Source organism: Bombina bombina, chromosome 2, assembly GCF_027579735.1.
Source record: "Bombina bombina isolate aBomBom1 chromosome 2, aBomBom1.pri, whole genome shotgun sequence".
In the NCBI taxonomy this organism is placed as follows: domain Eukaryota; kingdom Metazoa; phylum Chordata; class Amphibia; order Anura; family Bombinatoridae; genus Bombina; species Bombina bombina.
Window position 1 is genome coordinate 594,875,310 of NC_069500.1, and position 25,818 is coordinate 594,901,127.

The following is a 25,818-nucleotide window of genomic DNA, read 5'->3' on the forward strand; positions in this document are numbered from 1 at the left end:
TGGAATGAAGGACACGGCATACATTTTGAAGCTTTGTTAACCTGTCTTCTGTCAGGTAAATCTTCATTTCTACAGAATCTATAAGAGTCCCCAAGAAGGGAACTCTTGTGAGTGGAAAGAGAGAACTCTTCTTTTCGTCCACCTTCCATCCATGCGACCTTAGAAATGCCAGTACTAACTCTGTATGAGACTTGGCAGTTTGAAAGCTTGAAGCTTGTATCAGAATGTCGTCTAGGTACGGAGCTACCGCAATTCCTCGCGGTCTTAGTACCGCCAGAAGAGCACACAGAACCTTTGTGAAGATTCTCGGATCACATAGGGGATAGCCTGTAACTTCAAAGCTTATGATTTATCCTCAGAAACTCTAGTCACATAGTCTCCACTTGCCTGGGGAGTTGTTGTCTACCCCTCCTTCCCCAATCCTCCTTTATGGGAGGCCCTCCTGGACTTAGACTCTTACTGGGCTCACATACGGGTACAGTTCTTACCCTCATAAAAGCCCAGCGCCTAGCACCACCAACTAGTGATTTCTTCTCACTTCCTACCCATCTAGGTGATGCAACTGAATTTAATTGACTCTATTTCCTATATGTTTAAGACTCATCTTTGTCATGTCCGGGATGTTTCCTTCCTACCCCACTACATAGTATTTGAAATGTTGAAGTTTATGTAACTGGCGAGACGCAATCATTCAAGCAGTTACTATTATGCTGAATTATATCTGTGTTTATGCTAAAGATTGTTTATTAGCTTGTTATTACTCTTAGTTATTTATCTCATGTGCCATGCTTGTTACTAACCTACTTCACAGAACCTACTTCTCACATAGAGAGTTTCACCGGGGAACCCCCCCCCTGTCTCCCAGAACGTAGACATCTTCATTCAATATTCTACACACTCCCATATCAGTCTACGTTTCCCTCATATGACAACGATTTTTCTCAAATATCCCCCTAAACATACCTCACGCTCCAACTGCACATACTTTATACCTTTGTCGAAACAGCCTTGAAGATATCCTACATAGCCCACACAGGCTTTACCCTTCTGAACTTATTATCAACCACTCACTTCCACCAGTCACAAAAGTCACTTCTATCTAGAGGGGTGTTCTCACCCAACCAACTGAACCCTCCTTTGTACACCCTCTATAAAACTTACTTGGACACCCCAGCACCCCCCCCCTCCAATTGTACTCCCCACACTCCCAAGCCGTTAGCACTAATTTAAGGAAATTTTTCCTTCCTTTTCCATCTTGGCTCCGCCACCCCCTTCTTTCTTTTTCTCTCTCCCATTTCCTGCCTCTCTCTCTTAATCTCTCCCTTCTCCGCTAAGGCCGCCTGCCTTCAGCTTCCTCTCTCTCTTCCTTTCTTTTCTAACTCTCATGCCCTCTTTCTCTTTTCTTCAAATCTAAGCGGCTCTTGTCTGCTGTAACTCTTTATTTTCTCTTTCCCCCTCACATAACACTTACACCGCCAGACTAAGATTTAAACCCCCAGTCCACGATCTCTATGGTTTTGATTGTCATACTCAATCCCTCGGACTATATCTCTAGGATGGTGTAATCATCATTAAAATTTTACTTCCTTTCTATCTCTCCATATCAGAAAACTAAGACATCCTCTCCAGCTTTTACGTACACACTATTGGTCACTACATGGGGAAATAGGGAAAGAACAGACTAACTAATATATTATGTATACATAGCATTATACAAATGCATCTTTTTTCATGCTATGCTTTAAAATGCTTCCGAAATTCCACAAATACTTGTTTATGATGACCACAATGTATTCCATAATGTTATCTTCGTGCTTGTTGTACGTTCTCCTTTTTTGGTTTTTGAACCTGCAAATGTCTTAATAAAAACCTTTAAATAAAAAAAAAAAAAAAAAAATCATGGCAATTTGGCATGTTTCACTGTAAAAAAGCAAAATAGGATCTTTTGCGCATGCGTTACCAATGTCATGCGTAAAAGATTCTTGGCTAGATTACGAGTTTTGCGTTATGGTGAAAAGGCAGCTTTATGGCTCTTTTTCACTACCGCTGGTATTACAGGTGATGTAGGTATATCTGTACTGCACACTTTTTTGGCCGTCACGCAACGTAACTACCGCACCTTTTCAATAGGACTTCCATAGCGCCAGTATTACAAGTTTGCCTGTTCAGCCAAAAAGTGAGCGGTACAGCCTATAACTACAAGATCTGTACCGCCACCTGAAAGTCAGTAGTTATGAGTTTTATGTTACAAAGCTGTACCATAAAACTCATAACTAAAGTGCTACAAAGTACACTAACACCCATAAACTACCTATTAACCCCTAAACCGAGGCCCTCCCACATCGAAAAACACTATAATAAAATTATTAACCCCTAATCTGCCACCCCGGACATCGCCACCACTATAATAAACATATTAACCCCTAAACCGCTGCACTCCCGCATCGCAAACACTAGTTAAATATATTAACCCCTAATCTGCTGCCCCAATGTCGTCGCCACCTACATACACTTATTAACCCCTAATCTGCTGTCCCTAACATCGCCGCAACCTACATTACTGTTATTAACCCCTAATATGTTGCCCCCAAAATCGCCGCCAGCTAACTACACTTATTAACCCATAATCTGCTGCCCCCAATGTTGCAGCCACTATACTAAAGTTATTAACCCCTAAACCTAACCCTAAGTCTAACCCTAACCCTAACGTAACCCTAACACCCACTAACTTTAACATAATTAAAATAATTCCAAATAAAAATTACAATTAATACCTAAATAATTCCTATTTAAAACTAAATACATACCTGTAAAATAAAACCTAAGCTAGCTACAATATAACTAATAGTGTTTTATTTTTATTTCACAGATAAGTTTGCATTTATTTTAACTAGGTTGATTAGTTAGTAAATAGTTATTAACTATGTACTAACTGCCTAGTAAAAATAAATACAAATTTACCTGTAAAATAAAACCTAACCTGTTTTACAGTTAAACCTAACATTACACTAAAATTAAATAAATTCAATAAAAAAATATATTTATCTAAATTGCAAAAAATAATAAACACTAAATTACACAAAATAAAAAAAAAGAAATGATCAAAAATAAAAATGAATTACTAATAATCTAATAGCCCTATCAAAATAAAAAAGCCCCCCCCCAAAATAATAAACCCCCTAGCCTACACTAAACTGCCAATAGCCCTTAAAAGGGCCTTTTGCTGGGCATTGCCACAAAGAAATTAGTTATTTTACATGTAAAAAAAAATACAAACAACCCCCAACAGTAAAACCCACCACCCGCACAACCAACCCCTCCCAAATAAAAACTTACCTAAAAAACCTAAGCTCCCCATTGCCCTGAAAAGGGCATTTGGATTTGCATTGCCATTAAAAGAGCATTTAGCTCTTTTACGGTGCCCAAAGTCCCTAATCTAAAAATAAAACCCACCCAATAAACACTTAAAAGAACCTAACACTAACCCCCGAAGATCCACTTACAGCCGGGAGAAGTCTTCATCCAAGCAGCAATAAGTCCTCAACGAAGCCGGGAGAAGTCTTCATCCAAGCGGCAAGAAGTTGTCCTCCAGGCGGGCAGAAGTCTTCATCCAGACGGCATCTTCTATCTTCATCCTTCCGACGCGGAGCGGCTCTATATTCAAGACATCTGGCGTGGAACATTCTCTTCATACGGTCCCAGCCATACACTGAAGGTTCCCATAAAGGGACGTCATCCAAGATGGCGTCCCTTGAATTCCGATTGGCTAATAGAATTCTATCAGCCAATCGGAATTAAAGGGTAAAAAATTACTGTTGGGGGGTTGTTTGTATTTTTTTTTACAGATTAAAGAGCTGATTTCTTTTGGGCAATGCCCCGCAAAAGGCCCTTTTCAGGGCCATTGGCAGTTTAGTGTAGGTTAGGGGTTTTATTATTTTTTTTTGGGGGGGGGTATTTTGATAGGGCTATTAGATTAGGAGTAATTCATTTTTATTTTTGATAATTTCTTTTTTTATTTTGTGTAATTTAGTTTTTATTATTTTTTTAATTTAGATAAATGTACACCTAGATTACGAGTTTTGCGTTAGAGGCTGTGCGGTGCTAACGAGCAGTTTATGCTCACCACTCACTTATAGACAGCTCTGGTATTACGAGTTTTTACAAACCAGACAAGAAGTGAGCGTTGAGCAAAATTTTGCTCATTACCGCACTCCAATACCAACACTGCTTACGTTAGCGGGGAGCTGTTGTAACATGCACATGCACGATTTCCCCATAGGAATCAACGGGGAGAGCCGGCTGAAAAAAAGTCTAACACCTGCAAAAAAACAGCGAAAAGCTCCCTAACGCAGTCCGATTGATTCTATGGGGACATTTATTATATGTCTACACCTAACACCCTAACATAAACCCCGAGTCTAAACACCCCTAATCTTACACTTATTAACCCCTAATCTGCCGCCCCCAACATCACCGACACCAAAATTATAATTATTAACCCCTAATCTGCCGCTCCGGACACCGCCGCCACCTACATTATACTTATGAACCCCTAATCTGCTGCCCCAACATCACCGACACCTACATTATATTTATTAACCCTTACTCTGACACCCCAAATTTTGCCGCCACCTACCTACACTTATTAACCCCTAATCTGCCGCCCCCAACTTCGCCACCACTATAATAAACATATTAACCCCTAAACTGCCACACTCCAGCCTTGCAAACATTAGATAAATATTATTAACCCCTAATCTGCCAGCCCTAACATTGCCGCCACCTACCTACATTTATTAACCCCTAATCTGCCACCCCCAATGTCGCCGCCACTATATTAAAGTTATTAACCCCTAAACCTGTCTAACCCTAAACCTAAACCCCCTAACTTAAATATAATTTAAAGAAATCAAAATAAAAATTCCTATCATTAACTAAATTATTTCTATTTAAAACTAAATACTTACCTATAAAATAAACCCTAAGCTAGCTACAATATAACTAATAGTTACATTGTAGCTAGCTTAGGGTTTATTTTTATTTTACAGGCAAGTTTGTATTTATTTTAACTAGGTACAATAGTTGTTAAATAGTTATTAACTATTTAATAACTACCTAGAAAAAATAAATTAAAAAGTACCTGTAAAGTAAAACCTAACCTAAGTTACAATTACAACTAACACTACACTATAATTAAATTATTTCCATAAATTAAATACAATTAAATACAATTAAATTAAATTATCTAAAGTACAAAAAAAACAAAAACACTAAATTACAGAAAATAATAAACAAGATTTTTAAACTAATTACACCTAATCTAATCCCCCTAACAAAATAAAAAAGCCCTCCCAAAATAAAAAAAGCCTGCTCTACACTAAATTACAAATAGTCCTTAAAAGGGCCTTTTGCGGGGCATTGCCCCAAAGTAATCAGCTCTTTTACCTGTAAAAAAAATTACAAATCCCCCCCCCCAACATTAAAACCCACGATCAGCCAATAGGATTTTTTCTACCTTAATTCCGATTGGCTGATTTTATCAGCCAATTGGAATTGAAGGGACGCCATCTTGGATGACGTCATTTAAAGGAACCTTCATTCCAGAAGAGCCGTCGGATGAAGAGGATGCTCCATGTCGGATGCCTTGAAGATGGACCTGCTCCGCGCCAGATGGATGAAGATAGAAGATGCCGTCTGGATGAGGACTTCGTTGAGGACTTTAGCCCATTTGGATGAAGACTTCTCCTGGTAAGGTGATCTTCAAGGGGTTAGTGTTAGGTTTTTTTAATGGGGTATTGGATGGGTTTTAGAGTAGGGTTGTTTGTGTGGGTGGTGGGTTTTAATGTTGGGGGGGGATTTTTGTAATTTTTTTTACAGGTAAAAGGCCACAAAGGGCCCTTTTAAAGGCTATTTGTAATTAAGTGTAGGGTAGGGCTTTTTTTTATTTTGGGGGGGCTTTTTTATTTTGTTAGGGGGATTAGATTAGGTGTAATTAGTTTAAAAATCTTGTAATTTGTTTATTATTTTCTGTAATTTAGTGGGGTTTTTTTGTACTTTAGCTATTTTTTTTTTTTTTTGCTGGCTTTTCCATTTTAACTATTTATCCTTGTGTGTTTGTGCATTTCTTTGCCTGTTGTGCTTTCTATTTTGGTCTTGTGTTGTTAGATAGTAGTTTTTTTTAAGGGTAGCTTAATTTTATTATTTAGATAATTGACACACACCTAGATTACGAGTTTTGCGTTACGGCTTTTATCCTGTAACGCAACGTCCGTTCCGCACTCAAAAAAATTAGCTTTTTGCGTGCGATTTTCATAGCGTCGGTATTACAGGTGGTGCTGTGAGGCTAAAAAGCTTAATTTTATCATTTAGATAATTGACACACACCTAGATTACGAGTTTTGCATTACGGCTTTTAACGCTGAAAAAAATTCAATTTCAGCGTAAAAGCAGTAACGCAGTCATGTTGGTATACTGCAATCATTTTATCCTGTAACGCAACATCTGTTCCGCACTAAAAAAAAATGACCTTTTTGCATGGGATTTTCATAGCGCCTGTATTACAGGTTGTGCGGTGAGGCTAAAAAGCTTGCGTTGCAGCCTATACCGAATCCCGATCCATACCACCATCTGAAACCAGTAGTTATGAGTTTTGCGCCACAAATTTTTTCACAAAACTAATAACTAAAGTGCTACAAAGTACACTAACACCCATAAACTACCTATTAACCCCTAAAACGCCACCCTCCCGCATTGCAAACACTATGTTAAACCTAATAAACCCTAATCTGCCGCCCACCCACATCGCAACTAATAAATACATTTATTAACCTCTAATCTGCCGCTCCCAACATCGCCAACACTAATAAGAATTATTAAACCCTATTCCGCCACTCCCTGACATCACCGCCACTATAATAAAGTTATTAACCCTTATTCCGCAGCTCCCGACATCGACGACACTATAATAAAGCTATTAACCCCTATTCCGCTGCTCTCCGACATCGCCGACATTATAATAAAGCTATTAACTCCTATTCCGCCACTCCCCGAAATCGCCAACACTATAATAAAGTTATCAAACCTCCGGCCTCCCACATCTCCACAACTAAATTAACCTATTAACCCCTAAACCGCCGGCCCACACATCGCAAAACACTAAATTAAACTATTAAACCCTAAACCTAACCCCCCCATTTTTAAATTAAAATTACAATATAACTATATTTAAATAAATAAAAACTTACCTGTGAAATAAAAATAAACCTAACATTAAACTATAAATTAACCTAACCTTATTATTCTAATAAAATAAAACAAAAAACTACCAATTAAAAAATCAAAATGACAAATTTAAAAAAAAACTAACACTGCGAGAAAAATTAAAAAATCAGATTAGGAGTGTTTAGACTTGGGGTTTATGTTAGAGTGTTAGGTTTAAACGTAACTTTTTTCCCCCATAGACATCAATGGGGTTGCTTTACGGAGAATTTTCATTCCGCGACCGCAGGTGTTTTTTCTAACACTCTCTCCCCATTGGTGTTTATGAGGGAAAGTGTGCACGAGCACGTCAAAGCAGTCCTTGGCTTTTGTGCGGTATGGAGCTTAATGCCACCATATCGCACGCAGAAGGAGGCTTTTCAGTAACTTGTAATAGCAGCGCTATGGAGAGTGAAATAACGCAACTTTTTTGGCTTTAGTTTCGCACCCTGTTTAGTGCAAAACTTGTAATCTAGGTGACAGTTTTATTTATTATTTTTAAGAGTGTTTCGTGTTTAGCTATGGATGGCAGAAGAGTTAGCATTAGCGGGAGGGAGAGGGATGGGATGGGAAGAGGGGGGTGAGGGAGCATTAGTGCAAATGTAGTTGTTAGCAGGGATATTAGGGGTGGTCAGTTAGGTTAAGGAGGATAGGTAGCTAGGGGGATAGGAAGAAAAAGGGATAGTTTAAGGGCTAGGGGTGGCTTCGTGCTACCTTCAGTGAGTACTGAATAGGATCACCCCCCCCCCTGTAAATAATCACATTTTGTTGCTTTGCAGTCTGATATAAAGACAGACACAGTTTTTGTTTATCCTGTTGTAATTGCTCAGTGCAACTTATAACATCCAAGTGAAAGATATAACACCAACATGTCAGGCAAAAATAAAGACAATTCAAAAACAGAATCACTGAGTTGGAAAAAGGATCACCCCTTCCTAAAACTACTTGTAAACTCAATCAGGTGTAGCTAATCACCTTCTCAATGGCACACGCAAAGCCATTTGATCTTCAACTGTGATCAGCTGTGAGCATATTGATTAGATCAGCATGAAAAGAGGGTTCTTAAAGCATCTCCCTGGCAGTGCAACTGAAGCAAACAATCAACTCAGGGTGGCAAAGCACAGTCAAAAGATCTCCGGGATAATGTTGTGGACAGGCACAAGTCAGGAGATGGATACAAGAAAATATCAAAGGCTTTATCAATGCCTAGAAGCACAGTGAAGTCTATTATTAAGAAGTGGAAGGTATTTGGTACAACACAGACCCTCTCTGGATCAGGACATTGCTCCAAACTGGATGAGAGCCTACCAAGAGGCCTACAGCAACTCTGAAGCAGTTGCTGGAATTTATGACAAAGAGTGGTCATTGTGTGCATGTGACAACAATATCACAAATTCTCCACAAATGTGGCTTGTATGGGAGGGTTGCAAGAAAAAAGTCACTCTTCAAGAAAGTCCACATGCAGACACGACTGAGCTTTGCCATAAAACACATAGGAGATTGTGAGGCCACATGTAAAAAGGTGTTATGGTCAGATGAGACTAAAATTTAATTATTTGGCCTCAACACCAAAGGATATGTCTGGAGGAAATCCAATACATCTCACCATTCAAATAACACCATACCTACAGTAAAGCATGGAGGTGGTGATATCCTGTTCTGGGGTTGTTTCTCTGCAGCAGGCACTGGAGCACTTGTCAGGATAGAAGGAATAATGGATGGGGAAAAATACTGTCAAATTCTTGAGGAAAATCTGCTGCCCTCTGCCAGGAAATTGTCAATGGGAAGAAGGTTTACCTTGGAACATGACAATGACCCATAGCAAAAAGGACCACACAGTGGTTGAAGGAGAAAAGGGTGAATGTCACTGCATGGCCTAGTCAGAGCCAAGACTTAAACCCCATTGAATTGAATATCTGTGGCATGACCTGAAGACTGCAGTCCAAAAACGGTCACCATCAAATGTAACGGAACTGGAGCAGTTCTGCAAAGAAGAGTGGGCAAATATTGCACACTCTAGATGTGCAAAGTTAGTAGAGACATATCCCAACAGACTAAAGGATGTAATTAAAGCAAAAGGTGGTTCAACAAAATACTGACACAAGGGGGTGATCCTTTTTCCAACTCAGTGATCCTGTTTTTTAAATGTGTTTATTTTTGCCTGACATGTTGGTGTTATATCTTTCACTTAGATGTTATAAGTTGCACTGAGTAATTTCAAATGGATAAACAAAAAATGTGTCTGTCTTTATTGCAGGCTGCAAAGCAACAAAATGTGATTATTTTCAAGGGGGGGTGATTCTTTTCAATACCCACTGTAGTGGGATATGACCAAAGGACATGCAAATAAAGAGTAGGAACTGGTGGAGGGAGGCCTGGCTCTGGGCCTGTAGAGAGTAGGGGAGGGAATAGGAGGACTCAGGTCTTAGTTACAGAACAGGGAGAGAGGGCAGACGGAAGGGCATGACTCTGCTTGGCGAGCTCTGAAGCCCAGGAAGAGGGAGAAGCGCTATAGTGAGACCGAGAAATTGACTATGATAGTGGCTTCTGTGTAGAGTCCCACAATTGGAGAGGCGTGATTTGTCCAGCAACATTCAAAGTAGGCTATGGGAGGAAATCAGGGAAGCCTGCATAAGATTGGCCAATCACCAACGCACCATGGCCAGCATTAAGCACCAGTGCAGAGACTGCTGGCAAGTGGTGAAAGAGAAATTGTGAATGGAGGAAGAGCAGGCACATCAACCTGGAGGCCCCCACATAGTCTATAGTGGTTGGGAGGAGCTGTTGAGGGGAGGAATGACTGCAGAAGAAGAGCCCGAGCCAGAGATCCCAGGAGGAGAAGAGACAACTGCTGCATCTATTGAAAGGCAGTCGTGTAACTATAAAATGTCTTTAGTATTTGTATAATGTTGTTTTTTTATTAGAAAATATATCGCTCTAAAGGGATTATGAATTTTAAAATAGTTTTATCAGGGAAATGAAAGAAAGGTTATATATATATATATATATATATATATATATATCCTATAGTATAAAAGGCCAAGTGCGTTTTTCCGAAGCTGTCATGCACAGTAGAGACAGCACAGGACAAACACACCTGGCCTTACCTGATCTGCTGTTTGTGGCAAGGTGCAACAAAAGTGGGCGTGGCGGGCGTGGTAAGGGGGGTTGGGTGGGGCAGGTGCTGGACCGGAAGTGGTCGGTATGAAAGAGAGGGGAGAAAGATAGAAAGAGAGGGGAGAGATAAAAAGACATGGGAAAGTGCTAAAGAGAAGGGAAGAGAAAGCAAAAGAGAGGGGGAAAAGCAAAAGAGAGGAGGGAGAGAGAGAGAGCAAAGTAGAGGGGAAAGAGCAAAATAGAGGGAAGAGAGAGAAAAAGAGAGTGGGAGAGAGAAAATAAGAGGGGGAAGGAGAGAGAGCAAAAGAGAGTGGGGAGAGAGAGAGCAAAAGAGAGGGGGGAGAGAGAGCAAAAGAAGAGAGGGGGGAGAGAGGGGGGAAGATGGGGAGAGAGAGGGGGGAGAGAGGGGGGAGATGGGGAGAGAGGGGAGAGAGAGAGGGCGAGATGGGGAGAGAGAGGGGGGAGAGAGAGGGGGGGAATAGAGAGCAAAAGAGAGGAGGGAGAGAGCAATAAAGAGGGGGAGAGAGAGAAAAAGAGAGGGGGAGAGAGCTCAAAATAGAGGGGGGAGAGAGCAATAGAGAGGGATGGAGAGAGAGAGCAAAAGAGAGGGGAGAGAGAGCAAAAGAGAGGGAAAAGAGAGGGGAGAGAGAGAGCAAAAGAGAGGGGGAGAGAGCAAAAGAGAGGGATGGAGAGAAAGAGCAAAAGAGAGGGGAAAGAGACAGAGCAAAAGAAAGGGGGAGAGAGAGAGCGCAATATAGAGGGGGGAGAGAGGGCAAAAGAGAGGGGGAGAGAGAGCGCAAAAGAGAGGGGGAGAGAGAGAGAGCGCAAAAGAGAGGGGGAGAGAGAGAGGGCAAAAGAGAGGTGGCAGAGAGAGAGCACAAAAGAGAGGGGGAGAGAGAGAACGCAAAAGGGAGGGGGAGAGAGAGCGCAAAAGAGAGGGGGAGAGAGAGAGTGCAAAAGAGAGGGGGAGGGAGCACAAAAGAGAGGGGGAGAGAGAGCATAAAAGAGAGTGGGGAGAAAGAGAGTGCAAAAGAGAGGGGGAGAGGGAGAGCGCAAAGAGAGGGGGAGAGAGAGAGCACATAAGAGAGGGAGGGAGAGAACATAAAAGAGAGGGGGAGAGAGAGAGCGCAAAAGATAGGGGGGAGAAAGAGCACAAAAGAGGGGGAGAGAGAGCAAAAGAGAGGGGGGAAAGAGAGCAAAAGAGAGGGGGGAAAGAGAGCGCAAAAGAGGGGGGAGAGAGAGCAAAAGAGAGGGGGAGAAGGGGGAGAGAGAGCAAAAGAGAGGGGGAGAGAGCAATAGAGAGGGATGGAGAGAGAGAGGGGAAAGAGAGAGCAAAAGAGAGGGGGAGAGAGAGAGCAAAAGAGAGTGGGGAGAGAGCAATAGAGAGGGATGGAGAGAGAGAGCAAAAGAGAGGGATGGATAGAGAGCAAAAGAGGGGAGAGAGAGAGCAAAAGAGAGGGGAAAGAGAGGGCAAAAGAGAGGGGGAGAGAGAGAGAAAAAGAGAAGGGGAGAGAGAAAAAAAGATAGGGGGTGAGAGCAATAGAGAGGGATGGAGAGAGAGAGAGCAAAAGAGAGGTGAGAGAGATCAAAAGAGAGGTGAGAGAGAGATTAAAAGAGAGGGGGAGAGTGAGCAAAAGAGAGGGGGAGAGTGAGCAAAAGAGAGGGAGAGAGAGAGAGCAAAAGAGAGGGATAGAGAGAAAGAGCAAAAGAGAGGGATAGAGAGAAAGAGCAAAAGAGAGGGATGGAGAAAGAGAGCTAAACAGAGGGGAAAGAGACAGAGCAAAAGAGAGGGGGAGAGAGAGAGCGCAAAAGAGAGGGGGGAGAGAGCGCAAAAGAGAGGGGGGAGAGAGCGTAAAAGAAAGCGAGGAGAGAGAGTGCAAAAGAGAGGGGGAAGAGAGAGTGCAAAAGAGAGGGGGAGAGAGAGAAAGCGCAAAAGAGAGGGGGGAGAGAGAGAGCAAAAGAGAGGGGAGAGAGAAAGTGCAAAAGAGAGGGGGGAGAGAGAGCAAAAGAGAGGGGAGAGAGAGAGCGCAAAAGAGAGGAGGGAGAGAGAGAGAGCGCAAAAGAGAGGAGGGAGAGAGAGAGCGCGCAAAAGAGAGGGGGAGAGAGCGCAAAAGAGATGGTGAGAGAGCGCAAAAGAGACGGGGAGAGAGCAAAAAAAATAGAGGGGGGAGAGAGAGAGCACAAAAGAGAGGGGGGAGAGAGAGAGCGCAAAAGAGGGGGGAGAGAGAGCAAAAGAGAGGATGGAGAGAGGGAGCAAAAGAGATGGGAAGGGGCAAAAGAAAGGGTAGTGAGAGCAAAAGAGAGGGGGTAGAGAGAGCAAAAGAGAGGTGGAGCGAGAGAGAGCGCAAAAGAGAGGGGGAGAGAGCACAAAAGAGATGGGGGAGAGAGAGCAAAAGAGAGGGTGAGAGAGAGAGAGAGAGCAAAAGAGAGGGGGAGGGAGAGAGAGCAAGGGGTGGGACTAGTATATATATATATATACTGTATATATATATATATAGATAGATAGATAGATAGATAGATAGATAGATAGATAGATAGATAGATAGATAGATATACTTAAAAAAGGCATGTCAATACAAATTGATTTTTATTGATGTTTATATAGAATATAACTTATAAAAGTTTACACATTCCATTAAATTATATTTTGTTAGTACTAATGATATGTTCTTTTAATGTTCCTACCTAACAATGATGTTACATAAGGAATCTATGTTTAATGAAACATTACATATTGCAAACAAAAAGAAGGACCTCACTTCTGCTCTTCTGTCGTACATGGGCACGTCTAGTTTAGTTAGCAGCCCAGCAGTGAAATAGTTCATTAGAGCTATTAGCAAGCACTATGTAATGCAGACTTCAAGGTGTGGTTCCTTTATTAACTGTTTCACTGCTGGGCGCTCACAAAACTGGTCTTAGAGGGAACACTTGACACTTCTACTAGCTAATTAAAGATATCACTTTTTTATGTTAAAAAAGAAACATGTTTGATGTATGTCAGGCAATAAATAAGCTCAATGATTACAGGTCCCTTGCTGAAAGTGCTGATAATTCAATCAAAAGCGCAAGTGACACAATTCAGCTATGTATCTAGTGCTGCTGATTGATTTTGCAGCAGATTCAACTCAGGATTTGCATTTTAATGTGGGTACAGAGGGGTGCTTCTGCTATGGGCTTAAATACTTTGCTTTATGTTACATGCACAATCATGTTTTCTTTAAGATTCCCTGATAAAGACGCCAACTCCACAAATCAATTGCATATATAAATTGACATTGTGCAGTGTCATTTAGATTATGTTTTGTATTTGAAACATGTTTCTGCTTTTAATAAATGTATTTATTATGGCCTAGATTTAGAGTTTGGCGTTAGCCGTGAAAACCAGCGTTAGAGGCTCCTAACGCTGGTTTTAGGCTACCGCCGGTATTTGGAGTCACTCAAAATAGGGTCTAACGCTCACTTTCCAGCCGCGACTTTTCCATACCGCAGATCCCCTTACGTCAATTGCGTATCCTATCTTTTATTCCAAGTTGTTTTTATTGGTATATTTTATAAGTACAAAATCCGTTCAGAAATATAAAACACAATTGGCATTGACAAAATAAAACAATCAAAATGTCAAGTTAAAGTAACAGTCTCTTAAAATATGTGGATTAGAAATTGAAATAACAAAAACATAGACAAAAAAGGAAAAACAACTGTCTACCATGTCATATCAAGGTTTCAATCCAATATTACATAAGAATGTCTGAAAGATTGTACAATCAATTAATGAAAATTCTCTATCTGTGCGAGTAAGTATAGGAGGGTAAAGGGAGTCTCATTAGTGGATGAGTGTCTAAAGAGAGCTTTCTGAAGCTATATATTGTGTCCACATATTTTGTGCATTAATATAATGATCCCTAGTGTCTAATCTAAAAGCTTTATATTCCTCTAGTTCTATAAGGTCGCTAACTTTGTTTCTCCACATTGTGATATTGGGGGGGGTCTTGGGATTTCCAGTTCTTTGCAATAAGTGCTTTAGCACCATTTGTGAATATGCGAAGCAAAATGACATGGGACTTGGAAGGGAGTTTGATGTGTTTGTTTAGAAGAAATATTAGGGGATCGAAAGGGAGTATGAACTGGAAAATTTTCTCAATCTCACCAAGAAGGGTTCTCCAAAACCAAGTGATGCTGTTGCACCACCACCACATGTGGCCCATACCACTCCCCGCGTGTCCACAGCGCCAGCATCTATTCCCGGTTGTAGGGTATAATTTGTATAATCGTCTAGGTGTAAGATACCAGTTATGAAGGATTTTATAGTTCATCTCTAGAAGGGCTGCCGATGAAGAGGATGACATAGTATTTATAAATATAGATGATGCTACTTGGGGAAGAATAATAACTCCTAACTCCCTTTCCCATGATTCAATAGCACCAGGTAGGTACCCCGGAGGAGGTTGAGTTAAAATAGAATAAATTTTAGATAAGGTGTGCCTTAAAGGGGTAGGGGATGTTATCAATGTTTCTAGTTTAGTCATGGGTCTAAGCATGTTATTACTGGATTTAGGAGTTGTAATATAATTGTGAAGTCTTCTATAGTTAAACCAGTTGTTGGCCCAAGTGAAGTTCCGCTCCTGAAGTGTGGTGAGTGGAAGTATGTGTTCATTCTCTGAGAGGTGGTGTATCGCAATGTCAGAATATTGGTTAGGGTCGGAGGGATCAGTCCCCAAGTCAGCCAGAGAAAAATCAGAATTATATATCAGGGAAGTGAGTGGGGAGGGGTTGGATGAAAGGTAAGGGTTAGTTTTATTCGTTTTCCCCCACTGTAATAAGGTCTCTTTAGTTATCGGATTGTCTATGTTGTGGATTATGTTTTCAAAACGGGGGGACCAGCAAACAGAGCGGAGATTCAGGTCTTTATATGGATATTCCTCCAGGTGAACCCACCGTTTCTGAGATCCATGTATCCTCCAGTCGAGGATCCTTTGGATATAGATGGCAGATCTGTATAATTCTAAATTGGGGACCCCTAGGCCACCATGTATTCGGGGGGATATCATTATCTTATTATTAATTCTAGAATGTCTGCCTCCCCAAATGAAGGAGTTGAATAGTCTTTGAATATTCGTGAGGTATCGGGGTGGGAGAGGGATCGGGAGAGCTTGCAGTACATACAGAAGTCTGGGGAAAGCCGTCATTTTTATCGAGTTGATTCTACCCATCCAAGACAGGTGTCTAGAGTGCCATGACGAAAGTTCACGTTCTAAAGATATCTTAAGAGGGATATAATTATAGCGATATGTTGAGTCTAGGTCTTCAGTAAGATTAATACCTAAATATCTCAATGAAGTTTTGCACCGTCGGAAGGGACAGGTGATGCGTATCCTATCTTTTCAATGGGATTTCTCTAACGCCGGTTTATAAAGCTCTTAACTACTGTGCTCTAAAGTACACTAACACCAATAAACTACCTATGTACCCCTAAACCGAGGTCCCCCCACATCGCCGACACTCGAAAAAAATTTCTTAACCCCTAATCTGCCGCCACCTACGTTATCCTTATGTACCCCTAATCTGCTGCCCCTAACACCGCCGACCCCTATATTATATTTATTAACCCCTAATCTGCCCCCCTCAACGTCGCCTCCACCTGCCTAAACTTATTAACCCCTAATCTGCCGACCGCAAAGCGCCGCCACCTACGTTATCCTTATGTACCCCTAATCTGCTGCCCCTAACACCGCTGACCCCTATATTATATTTATTAACCCCTAATCTGCCCCCCACAACGTCGCCTCCACCTGCCTACACTTCTTAACCCCTAATCTACCGACCGGACCTGAGCGCTACTATAATAAAGTTATTAACCCCTAATCCGCCTCACTAACCCTATCATAAATAGTATTAACCCCTAATCTGCCCTCCCTAACATCGCCAACACCTAACTTCAATTATTAACCCCTAATCTGCCGACCGAATCTCGCCGCTATTCTAATAAATGTATTAACCCCTAAAGCTAAGTCTAACCCTAATACTAACACCCCCCTAAGTTAAATATAATTTAAATCTAACAAAATTAATTATCTCTTATTAAATAAATTATTCCTATTTAAAGCTAAATCCTTACCTGTAAAATAAATCCTAATATAGCTACAATATAAATTATAATTATATTATAGCTATTTTAGGATTTATATTTATTTTACAGGTAACTTTGTAGTTATTTTAACCAGGTACAATAGCTATTAAATAGTTAAGAACTATTTAATAGCTAAAATAGTTAAAATAATTACAAATTTACCTGTAAAATAAATCCTAACCTAAGTTACAAATAAACCTAACACTACACTATCAATAAATTAATTAAATAAACTACCTACAATTACCTACAATTAACCTAACACTACACTATCAATAAATTAATTAAATACAATTGCTACAAAGAAATACAATTAAATAAACTAGCTAAAGTACAAAAAATAAAAAAGAACTAAGTTACAAAAAATAAAAAAATATTTACAAACATAAGAAAAATATTACATCAATTTTAAACTAATTACACCTACTCTAAGCCCCCTAATAAAATAACAAAGCCCCCCAAAATAAAAAAATGCCCTACCCTATTCTAAATTACTAAAGTTCAAAGCTCTTTTACCTTACCAGCCCTGAACAGGGCCCTTTGCGGGGCATGCCCCAAGAAGTTCAGCTCTTTTGCCTGTAAAAGAAAAAATACAATACCCCCCCCCAACATTACAACCCACCACCCACATACCCCTAATCTAACCCAAACCCCCTTAAATAAACCTAACACTAAGCCCCTGAAGATCATCCTACCTTGTCTTCACCATACCAGGTTCACCGATCGGTCCAGAAGAGCTCCTCCGATGTCCTGATCCAAGCCCAAGCGGGGGGCTGAAGAGGTCCATGATCCGGCTGAAGTCTTCATCCAAGCGGGCCAGAAGAAGTCTTCCATCCGATTGAAGTCTTCATCCAAGCGGCATCCATCCGGAGCGAAGCGGCAGCATCCTGAAGACCTCCACCGCGGAACATCCATCCTGGCCGACGACTGAACGACGAATGACGGTTCCTTTAAATGACGTCATCCAAGATGGCGTCCCTCAAATTCCGATTGGCTGATAGGATTCTATCAGCCAATCGGAATTAAGGTAGGAATATTCTGATTGGCTGATGGAATCAGCCAATCAGAATCAAGTTCAATCCGATTGGCTGATCCGATCAGCCAATCAGATTGAGCTCGCATTCTATTGGCTGTTCCGATCAGCCAATAGAATGCGAGCTCAATCTGATTGGCTGATCGGATCAGCCAATCGGATTGAACTTGATTCTGATTGGCTGATTCCATCAGCCAATCAGAATATTCCTACCTTAATTCTGATTGGCTGATAGAATCCTATCAGCCAATCGGAATTTGAGGGATGCCATCTTGGATGACGTCATTTAAAGGAACCGTCATTCGTCGTTCAGTCGTCGGCCAGGATGGATGTTCCGCGGTGGAGGTCTTCAGGATGCTGCCGCTTCGCTCCGGATGGATGCCGCTTGGATGAAGACTTCAATCGGATGGAAGACCTCTTCTGGCCCGCTTGGATGAAGACTTCAGCCGGATCATTGACCTCTTCAGCCCCCTGCTTGGGCTTGGATCAGGACATCGGAGGAGCTCTTCTGGACCGATCGGTGAACCTGGTATGGTGAAGACAAGGTAGGATGATCTTCAGGGGCTTAGTGTTAGGTTTATTTAAGGGGGGTTTGGGTTATATTAGGGGTATGTGGGTGGTGGGTTGTAATGTTGGGGGGGCGGTATTGTATTTTTTCTTTTACAGGCAAAAGAGCTGAACTTCTTGGGGCATGCCCCGCAAAGGGCCCTGTTCAGGGCTGGTAAGGTAAAAGAGCTTTGAACTTTAGTAATTTAGAATAGGGTTGGGCATTTTTTTATTTTGGGGGGCTTTGTTATTTTATTAGGGGGCTTAGAGTAGGTGTAATTAGTTTAAAATTGTTGTAATATTTTTCTTATGTTTGTAAATATTTTTTTATTTTTTGTAACTTAGTTCTTTTTTATTTTTTGTACTTTAGCTAGTTTATTTAATTGTATTTCTTTGTAGCAATTGTATTTAATTAATTTATTGATAGTGTAGTGTTAGGTTAATTGTAGGTAATTGTAGGTAGTTTATTTAATTAATTTATTGATAGTGTAGTGTTAGGTTTATTTGTAACTTAGGTTAGGATTTATTTTACAGGTAAATTTGTAATTATTTTAACTATTTTAGCTATTAAATAGTTCTTAACTATTTAATAGCTATTGTACCTGGTTAAAATAACTACAAAGTTACCTGTAAAATAAATATAAATCCTAAAATAGCTATAATATAATTATAATTTATATTGTAGCTATATTAGGATTTATTTTACAGGTAAGTATTTAGCTTTAAATAGGAATAATTTATTTAATAAGAGATAATTAATTTCGTTAGATTTAAATTATATTTAACTTAGGGGGGTGTTAGTATTAGGTTTAGACTTAGCTTTAGGGGTTAATACATTTATTAGAATAGCGGCGAGATTCGGTCGGCAGATTAGGGGTTAATAATTGAAGTTAGGTGTCGGCGATGTTAGGGAGGGCAGATTAGGGGTTAATACTATTTATGATAGGGTTAGTGAAGCGGATTAGGGGTTAATAACTTTATTATAGTAGCGCTCAGGTCCGGTCGGCAGATTAGGGGTTAAGAAGTGTAGGCAGGTGGAGGCGACGTTGTGGGGGGCAGATTAGGGGTTAATAAATATAATATAGGGGTCTGCGGTGTTAGGGGCAGCAGATTAGGGGTACATAGGGATAATGTAAGTAGCGGCGGTTTACGGAGCGGCAGATTAGGGGTTAATAATAATATGCAGGGGTCAGCGATAGCTGGGGCGGCAGATTAGGGGTTAATAAGTGTAAGGTTAGGGATGTTTAGACTCGGGGTACATGTTAGAGTGTTAGGTGCAGACGTAGGAAGGGTTACCGCATAGCAAACAATGGGGCTGCGTTAGGAGCTGAACGCGGCTTTTTTGCAGGTGTTTGGTTTTTTTTCAGCTCAAACAGCCCCATTGTTTCCTATGGGAGAATCGTGCACGAGCACGTTTTTGAGGCTGGCCGCGTCCGTAAGCAACTCTGGTATCGAGAGTTGAAGCTGCGTTAAAAATGCTCTACGCTCCTTTTTTGGAGCCTAACGCAGCCTTTATGTGGACTCTCGATACCAGAGATATTTTTATGGTGCGGCCAGAAAAAAGCTGGCGTTAGTTTTTCGGGTCGTTACCGACAAAACTCCAAATCTAGGCCTAAGTGTTTATTTGCTTAAAAATGAGCTATTATGTATTATCTGAACTAAAATTTATATTGTATGTCTCTATTTCATGCACCATTGCCAGAGCAGGGTGAAGAGGCCCTTTATGAGGAGGAACCTCGGTCTGAAGAGGATTTTCCACCCATGAAGGGTCCTTCTTGCAGCTCCTGGAGAAGGATGAGGAGCCTATTTCTGTGATCCAGGATCAGCCACCCTTCGACCAGCCTGTTGCTAATTTGTCGTAAACTACATAAAATACTAATTGGTAATCAATGTTTAAAAAACTGTTTGGAATTTAATTGTTGTAATAATAAATACTGTATATTTATTTATAGTTTAACTTTGAACTGGTGCTCCCCCTCACCATTTTTTCTTTGTTATTTTAACTATTGTTTAGGATAATAGTGATATTAAGCTGCAATATTGGTGTATTGGATCTAGATTTAATTTATTTATTTTGTAGTGTAAGTGATGTGTCCCTTCTGACTCCATGAGATTACTACGCTCGGTTCACCCTGGGACAAAATTCTGCACTTGCCCTTTCTCCTCCCCTGAACCTCTCCCAACATGCATGGCCTCTCCAGCATTTCCCACCACCTCCACCTGCATCACTGGTGCCTTACGCCTCACCTGTGCTCTACCCTACACCACCTCCAAAGGCTCAACCACCTCCACAGGCTACACCACCTCCACAGGCTGTATAGCAAGGGCAAGGAGCAGGCGTAGAATTGATGAGGGCCTTTATGTCTGCTGTTACTTTGTACAATCTTGTAAGTCTCCAGGTGCAGAGGCAGATGGTGAGAGAGATGCAAGAACTGCGCCAGTTGGAGCAACTGGCAGTGTGTCTGCAATAGCAGAGTGGTTCCAGCACAACAGAGCACACAGGTGGTGTCTTCCCTGATGCCCCCCCACCCTCCTAAGCCAGTTTTTATGGCCTTGCCCTCCTGCGCCTCCACCTTCTCCTAAATTCTGTGTTTTGTTTTTTTTTCATGTCAGTCATGCACAAATTATATCTCTAGATTCATTATTTGACTCTGCACCTGGAGACTTTCTTGGGTGTATGATGCAAAAGCATACATACAGGCCCTCATCAGCTCTTCACCTGCTCCTTCCACTTGTGTTGCAGACATTTCTAAGTCATGAAATCTATTAAAGTCTTAAATTTGCATAACTATTCCATCATAGCAATTATTTACAGTAACATATTTTTAAGAGTTAGACAAGAGATGTTACCAGCGCTAAATTATACCTAGTATAATGAATGGACGGAAAGTAGTGTATTGTATAATGTAACTACCTATTGGTTCAATGGTTGTGCAGCATGAAACAATGATCAAAGTGTACCCTTGGCACTTATAAAAATGTTAATAAAAAGAGAATAAATCACATAGAAAATTCAGCGCAACAAACACCATCTAAGAATTGTTATTCAATTATAATTAGTCTCAGTAGAAATAAAGTCTTAGTATAAGTATACTTTTCGTTGATTAAGATGCTTATAAAGTCTTTTCTATCTCCAGTATTGGTGTGGGATAGAATCTAAATCATACACTGTGATAGGTGTCTTCTTACCGGATTTACCCTCAATCATATGAGGTAATGAATGATCTCAAAGGTTAGCTCACGTAACTCTGGAACAGTGGTGATGTTTCGTCTGTAACTGTTCTTTACGGGGTGGTATGGATACTCTGTTCTTGTGCGTGCCACTTGTTGAATGGAAACTTCCAGGGGATATTTTCCTTGTGGATCGGATCAGCCAATCGGATTGAACTTGATTCTGATTGGCTGATTCCATCAGCCAATCAGAATTTTCTTACCTTAATTCCGATTGGCTGATAGAATCCTATCAGCCAATCGGAATTCGAGGGACGCCATCTTGGATGACGTCCCTTAAAGGAGCCTTCATTCGTCGGTAGTCCGTCGGGCCAGCAGGATGTTCCGCGTCGGAGGTCTCCAAGATGGATCCAGAAGAAAGAAGATTGAAGATGCCGTTGATAGAAGACTTCAGCCGGATCATGGACCTCTTCCGCTCCCGCTTGGATGATGACTTCAGCCGGATCATGGACCTCTTCAGCTCCCGCTTGGATGATGACTTCAGCCGGATCATGGACATCTTCAGCCCCCTGCTTGGGCTTGGATCAGGACATCGGAGGAGCTCTTCTGGATCGATCGGTGAACCTGGTATGGTGAAGATAAGGTAGGAAGATCTTCAGGGGCTTAGTGTTAGGTTTATTTAAGGGGGGTTTGGGTTAGATTAGGGGTATGTGGGTGGTGGGTTGTAATGTTGGGGGGGGTATTGTATGTGTTTTTTTACAGGAAAAAGAGCTGAATTTCTTGGGGCATGCCCCGCAAAAGGGCCCTGTTCAGGGCTGGTAAGGTAAAGGAGCTTTGAACTTTTGTAATTTAGAATAGGGTAGGGCATTTTTTATTTTGGGGGGCTTTGTTATTTTATTAGGGGGCTTAGAGTAGGTGTAATTAGTTTAAAATTGTTGTAATATTTTTGTTATGTTTGTAAAAAAAAATTATTTTTTTGTAACAGTTCTTTTTTATTTTTTGTACTTTAGTTAGTTTATTTCGTTGTATTTATTTGTAGATATTGTATTTAATTCATTTATTGATAGTGTAGTGTTAGGTGTAATTGTAGGTAATTGTAGGTATTGTATTTAATTAATTAATTGCTAGTGTAGTGTTAGGTTTAATTGTAACTTAGGTTAGGATTTATTTTACAGCTAATTTTGTAATTATTTTAACTATTTTAGCTATTAAATAGTTCTTAACTATTTAATAGCTATTGTACCTGGTTAAAATAAATACAAAGTTACCTGTAAAATAAATATAAATTCTAAAATAGCTATAATATAATTATAATTTATATTGTAGCTATATTAGGATTTATTTTACAAGTATTTAGCTTTAAATAGGAATAATTTATTTAATAAGAGTTAATTAATTTCGTTAGATTTAAATTATATTTAACTTAGTGGGGTGTTAGTGTTAGGGTTAGACTTAGCTTTAGGGGTTAATACATTTATTAGAATAGCGGTGAGCTCCAGTCGGCAGATTAGGGGTTAATGTTTGAAGTTAGGTGTCGGTGATGTTAGGGAGGGCAGATTAGGGGTTAATACTATTTATTATAGGGTTAGTGAGGCGGATTAGGGGTTAATAACTTTATTATAGTAGCGGTGCGGTCCGCTCGGCAGATTAGGGGTTAATAAGAGTAGGTAGCTGGCGGCGACGTTGTGGGGGGCAGGTTAGGGGTTAATAAATATAATATAGGGGTCGGCGGTGTTAGGGGCAGCAGATTAGGGGTACATAAGAATAACGTAGGTGGCGGTCGGCAGATTAGGGGTTAAAAAAATGTAATTGAGTGTCGGCGATGTGGGGGGGCCTCGGTTTAGGGGTACATAGGTAGTTTATGGGTGTTAGTGTACTTTAGGGCACAGTAGTTAAGAGCTTTATGAACCGGCGTTAGCCCAGAAAGCTCTTAACTACTGACTTTTTTCTGCGGCTGGAGTCTTGTCGTTAGAATTCTAACGCTCACTTCAGCCACGACTCTAAATACCGGAGTTAGAAAGATCCCATTGAAAAGATAGGATACGCAATTGACGTAAGGGGATCTGCGGTATGGAAAAGTCGCGGCTGAAAAGTGAGCGTTAGACCCTTTTTTGAATGACTCCAAATACCGGCGGTAGCCTAAATTTTGAAAAAATTTTGAAAAAACCTTACGCGTTTCGAAGCGTGTCCGTATAGTACTTCTTCGTCAGAAGAAGTACCATACAGACACACTTCGAAACGCATAAGGTTTTTTCAAAATAGAGGCAGTGCAGTTTCATTACATTCAGCGGTCCGGCTCATTTTATCTTGCCTCACTCTAACCCTCCCACACACTAACAGGTGACAAACCAGCTTGAGAAAAGACAAAGCCTCACAGTTTGTTGTTGGGATTATAGCGACTCTTTTATTTCACAGTATTTGTTCATTATATGTTTTAAAGTTTTAATATTTGGTCTTGCAAGTGCACTGCAATCTCTGATGACCAGATATTAGTTACTCCTTTTAGACTATATTAACTGTCATTTCGTCTACACAAAGGATTTTCCTATATGGATTCTATTGGAAGCCTCAGTGTCATTATTCTTTAAAGTGACTTTTTGTATACTAACGGATACAACCCACCTGCAATAAGGTTCACCTAGTATCCAGCTCTGCACCATTAAATTGGCCTGGTTCATTGAGGGCTTTTAATGTAAGTGTTTAGCGTTTGAGCATCTGTAATAAATTAACACTTTTTATACAGTATCACGCTATGTCTTGTTTGTTCTCTTCTCCTCTATAAACCACCGAACTGGAGGAATACCATACTCCTGAGAGACCACAAGAAAGTTCCACAACACAAGGAAAATATCCCCTGGAAGTTTCCATTCAACAAGTGGCACGCGCAAGAACAGAGTATCCATACCACCCTGTAAAGAACAGTTACAGACGAAACATCACCACCGTTCCAGAGTTACCTGAGCTAACCTTTGAGATCATTCATTACCTCATATGATTGAGGGTAAATCCGGTAAGAAGACACCTATCACAGTGTATGATTTAGATTCTATCCCACACCAATACTGGAGATAGAAAAGACTTTATAAGCATCTTAATCAACGAAAAGTATACTTATACGAAGACTTTATTTCTACTGAGACTAATTATAATTGAATCACAATTCTTATATGGTGTTTGTTGCGCTGAATTTTCTATGTGATTTATTCTCTTTTTATTAACATATTTTTAAGAGGTTGTATATGTAATAGCATAAATAACTGTAGTGTTGTTGTACTCTCAAATATAAATCCGTTCAAATAACCATCATAGACTATGGGGCCTATCTATCAAGTTCCGAACAGAGCTTGACGGCCCGTGTTTCTGGCGAGTCTTCAGACTCGCCAGAAACACAAGTTATGGAGCAGCAGTCACAAAGACGATCGAATTGATTGACACCCCCTGCTGGCGGCCCATTGGCCGCGAGTCTGCAGGGGGCGGCGTTGCACCAGCAGCTCTTGGGAGCTGCTGGTGCAATGCTGAATACGGAGAGCTTATTGCTCTCCGCATTCAGCGATGTCTTGTGGACCTGATCCGCACTGTCAGATCAGGTCCGCAAGACATTTTATAAATAGGCCCCTGTATCTTTAATAGTTTAAAAATCAGCATGTTGGTATGGCCTTTGGCCTGTGTTATGCCATATATGGGATTCAATCATGAACTGTGATACTTATTGCTCAAATAACTTTCTCCAGGTATGATTTATGGACTGTGTTATGCCATATTTGGGAATCAATCGTGGACTGTGGGGCATATTTATCAAGCTTGCCGGAAACAGAAGTTATGAAGAAATTATGAAGCAGCTAACGGCCGAGAAACGCGTTATCTGCTCCATTAAACACATTTTCTAACCACCCAGTTTGGACTGTGTTCTATTTTATACACAAAGAGACTTGAAAAAATAGTCTTTTAACAGCTCACACTGCTTAAGAGGATTTGATCCTGGTTGGGTTAAAGAGGTACCTTCCTGAGTACGGCTCTCAATACCACCTGAACTATACCGGAGGCCATCCCGACCTCGAGACACCCACGGATTTACATCACACCGCATTGGTCAGCGTACTGAATGCTGGAAATGTCAGCCTGCCTGTCTGCACTTTTTTAACGAAAAGTGCCACTCCGCTTGTGAGTACCTGCTTTTGGTCTATACTATATCTTTACACTGTATAAGTGAAAGCTGCACTATGAGGCGCTCTCTTCTTCTTTTCAAAATAAATCACCCCGATCGAATACGATCAGGTTGATTGACACCCCCTGCTAGCAGCCATGGATCTGCAGGGGGCAGCACTGCACCAGCAGTTCACAAGAACTGCTGGTGCAATGATAAATGCCAACATCGTATGCTGTTGGCATTTTCGATGTGCAGCAGACATGATACGCTGCTTTGTATAATGTCTGCTCGCACATTGGTAAATATACCCCCTAAGTCTTTAATTGCTCAAAAACCAACCCTCTTGCATTGTTTATGGAGTGTTTAATGGCATACGTGTGGTACAATCATGGACTGTGTCTTTAATTGCTAAATTAAAAC